We start from the raw sequence: 4,334 nt of genomic DNA, 5'->3' as shown, positions 1-4,334 counted from the left end.
GGGAAGGGAGGAAAGAATGAATCCATCAACAAATAAGGACATTTGAAAGTAGTAAACGGCCAGGTGGTACTGTGGCTCACACCTGTAACCCCACCACTTTGGGAAGCTGAGGAAAGAGGATCCCTTGAGCTCCGGAGTTCAAAACCAACCTGGGGAACAGAGTAAGACTCCTCTACAAAATAAAGTTAAAAAATGAGTACATGCACGTAGTCTCAGCAACTTAGGAGGCTGAGGCAGGAGGATTGCTTGAACCCAGAAGTTTGAGGCTGCAGTAAGCTGAGATCACATCATTACACTCCAGCCTAGGCAACAAAGAGGGACCCCATCGAACAAAAAAAGTAGGCCAGGTGCAGTGGCTCATGCCTGTAATCCCAGCACTTTGGGAGGCCAAAGCGGATGGATCACCTGAAGTCGGGAGTTCGAGACAAGCCTGACCAACATGGAGAAACCCTGTCTCTACTAAAAATACAAAAACAAAAAAAATCAGCTGGGCATGGTGGCACATGCCTGTAATCCCAGCTACTTGGGAGGCTGAGACAGGAGGCAGAGGTTAAACCCAGGAGGCAGAGGTTGCAGTGAGCGGAGATCATGCCATTGCACTCCAGCCAGGACAACAAGAGTGAAACTAAGTCTCAAAAAAAAAAAAAAAAAAAAGAGTAATAATGCTCTACTGATTTTATGTCCAGGGTATTAGAGAAGCATCCGCACACTGTTTCGTATGCATAGCGGCAAAGAAAGAAGCCAGAAAATCAAATATTTTAGAAAGAGTCAAGTCATCTAGTATATGAAGTCTGGCTTCTAAGAGATCTCTTATTCCTAGCCGCTTCCCTCTCCAATTCATCTTGCATTCTACCACTGGGTCAATACTCATAAAGTTTACTTCTAATTTTATTAATCCTCTGCTCAAAGAGTTCTAATGCCTCTCCTCTTAACTATCCAGTGAAGTTCAGGCTCCTTAGCAATGAGCCCAAGCATTCCAAAATTTAGCCTCAGCCTGCCACTCCAGCTTTGCCTTTTTATTCAGTAAATATCAATTAAATGTCAAGCATGGGAGACACTGGGAAAATCAAGAGATCAGAAATTAGTCAAGATTCCCAATTTCTTTGTAGAAGGGAGACAAATTAAGCAAGCAAACAAAATTTCAAATGGAGTCAAGTGCTATGAAGAAAATAAAGCAGCGCTAGAGAATGACGCGTGTGGGAGACCACTCTACCATGGGTGATTAGGAAGAACATCCGAGCACGAGACATTTAAACGGAGCCCTGAATAACGAGAAGCAAGCCACATGACCCTCTAGGGGATGACTACGTCAAGCAAAGGAACCAGCCAAGGCAAAGGCCCGATGGAACTATGAAGAGCAGGGTGGGTAGAGCGTCAGGAATAAGGGAGGCAATGGTGTGAGACGAGGTTAGAGAGTCTGGACCACGTAGGCCTTATGGCCCATGGATTTTTAACCCCACGTATGATGAGAAACCATTGGCAGGTTTTAAGAAAGGCAGCAGGTAGTGGATCCTGTGCCTGGCCAGCCTCGCCCGGCCTTCCCTCAGACCCACCTGACCGCCATGCGTCCCTCCTCCTCCCCACCTCGTGGCCGGCAGCAGGCCTCCAGCTTTGGCTCCGTGGACTGACTCTCCCAGAGCAGCTGCCCATGGCTGACCCACAGCCGCAGGCCTACTGATGTCTCCCCGGGGAGCCTCCCTGGACCGAGCCAGACATCCAGCACGTGGGAGCCCCCTCAGGCCGTCAGCATCAAGGAGGCTCGGTCCTCAAATCTGCCTGCGCCGTAGAGGGCCGTGGCTGGCTTAAGAAGCCAAACCCCTGGCGGGCCCCCTGTGTCCACACAGCCTTCACCACCAAGCAGGTCGGCACCATCGAGGGCGTCTTCCGGCACCACCAGTACCTGGGCGCTCTGGAGCGGAAGAGGCTGGCCAGGGAGATGAAGCTCTCCGAGGTCCAGACAAAAACCTGGTTTCAAAATCGCCAGATGAAACACAAACAGTACATGCGGGGCTCCCAGCTGAAGAGCCCCTTCTCGGGGTCTCTCCACGCGCCCCCGGCTTTCCACTCACCATCTTCTGGCCTTGCCAATGGCCTGCAGCTGCTGTGCCCTTGGGCACCCCTGCGCGTCCCCAGACTCTGATGCTGTCCCCTGGCTCCCTTCTGTGGTCTCTGCCAAGTGGAAGAAGAGGCCCTGGCCTCTGCGGGGGCTTCCTGCTACAGGCAGCCTCTGGCGTACCACCCCCCAAGCCCAGGAAGTGGCGTGCGTACGCTGGGACCAGCCCTGTCCGGCGGGCCCTGGGGCCTGTGTGCTCGGCCGGAGACGGGGGGATGCATTTTGAGGATGCACCTCTGACTCCGTTTCCCAAGCACGCGGTCTGTGCGGATCGCACCTGGCGCCTACCTGGAGGACTCAGCTATTCTGTTCTGTTTACATCGTGGCGGCACCTCTCACCCTGACCCACGCAAAGCTTCTGGAGCTTTCTGGAGAATATATTTATTAAAGCCACCTCTTCACTGTAAGTTACCAAAAGGGTCCGTTTAGGAAGTAAATGAAGGGTCAGTGAACAGAGTCAAACGCAGAAGTGGGCTTGTTATGGGTAAGGCTTTCAGCATATGATAAAAGGATAATTTGTTTTTTAAAAAATGTTGGAAAGACTGGTTTTCCAGTTGGAAAAAGTAAAGTTTTTAAGCTTTGTGTGTAAAACAGAAAACCATGAAGGATTGGAAGGGAATGCAAGTGTCGTGTTTATAACCTTGGAGTTTGAATCCCTCTTGACAAGGACTCCAAAGCTGGAAAGCAGGAAGGAACAAAGGTGAAAATTAAGGCGGAGTGCTGGGCCCTGCATTGCGCTCTAGGCCATGAGTGAGCCGGGACTGTGCCCGCAGCCTGCTGGGGGCTGCTCTTCTCGGGTCAGGGAAAGTGGGGCGGCCGGGACCTGCGGCTGTGCCTGGACTGAAGCCGTCTCACATGTCCCCACTCTTCAGCATGTGCCCACCTGTCCCGCTCCTCGCAGCAGCCTCGGGACAAAACAGAATGACTCAAGGACAGCACTTCCTGCAGAAAGTCTCGAAGTGCCTAGAATGGGAGGCACAGGAGCCCCTCCTCGGGAGGATTCTCCCTCACTGATGGAGCATTTTTGGTGCAGACTCCTCACAGCACGAACCGAACCTTAGACAAGCACACATCCGTCCACGTCGCCCCAGAGTGCCCAGGAGGCAGGCAGCGCAAGGCGCCCAGACAGACGGGTTCAGCCTGCAGGACTGAGAGGCGACCTGTGAAACCGACCCAGGCATCCCAACAGGAACAAAACCATGGTCCTGTGGCCGTGTCCACAGCAAGTTCCACTTTCCCGTTACTCATTTCTGCCTTGTTGGAAGTGTTAACAACCAGAAAAAAAAAAGAAAAGGAAAGAAAGGAAGCAAGCTAATGTGATATTCAGCCTAAATGGGTCAGTTTGGCTACCCTAAGAAGAAGAGATTGGACTGGGACAAGGGGCGAGGCGGGGAACTCAGTTGGAAGCCCCTGCAGATTTCAAGTGAGATGTGGAGGTGGCCTGGACCAGAGTGACAGCAAGAGAGATGGAAAGAGATGAACGGAGGCATGATATGCAAGAGGGGTAGGATTCTACAGAATCTACTCTAGGATCACATGTGGGAGGCAAAGGAAAAAGAAGAATGAAGACTTCAGAGATTACTTCAAGATGTGTGGCTGGAGCAAGCAGGCAGATAGTGATGTTAGTTAGCTAGTTCCCATCATAGCTTTTTCTCTGCCCCAAAACACTCCAACCCCTTCTAACACTTCTAGCCCCCAAATACTCTAGAGTCAAACTAGATAAATTGTCACCTCTCGAGCACAGCTTACCCTTTTCAAATGTGCTTCATTGTTCATTTCCCTTATTCCTGCATTTTTTGGAACTCCAGACATAATTCAAGACTCAAAACGAGTGTTATATTTCCTGAACCTGTCTGCTGAAATTACCTCTTCTATTCACAAGCAATACCTCTTTATACCTCAATTAGCCACCTTATATTAATTTACTGTGCCATATGCAATGGTCTGAACGTGTCCCCCAAAAATCGTATGTTGAAACTTAATCATCAATTTGAGAGAGAGGTGGGGCCTTTAGGAGGTGATTAAGTCATGAAGGTGGGAACTCTTACAAAGGAACTTTATGATGGGTGCAGTGGCTCAAACCTGTAATCTCAGCTACTGGAGAGGCTGAGGTGAGAGTATCACTTGAGCCCAGGAGTTCCAGACCAGCCTAAGCTACATAGTGAGAGCCTCTGTCTCTACAAAATAAAATAAATGAGCCAGGCATGGCGGCACATACCTA

The 4,334-nt window shown here is 50.5% G+C and overlaps 1 pseudogene; it reads left to right on the top strand.

Moving 5' to 3' along the window:
- Positions 1-1,562: 1,562 nt before the first annotated feature.
- Positions 1,563-2,353, top strand: LOC104669254 (annotated as a pseudogene).
- Positions 2,354-4,334: the final 1,981 nt, after the last annotated feature.

This window comes from Rhinopithecus roxellana, chromosome 9, assembly GCF_007565055.1.
Source record: "Rhinopithecus roxellana isolate Shanxi Qingling chromosome 9, ASM756505v1, whole genome shotgun sequence".
Classification (NCBI taxonomy): Eukaryota; Metazoa; Chordata; class Mammalia; order Primates; family Cercopithecidae; genus Rhinopithecus; species Rhinopithecus roxellana.
Note: the sequence above shows the minus strand (reverse complement) of the source record. Positions and strands in the feature narration are given on the sequence as shown.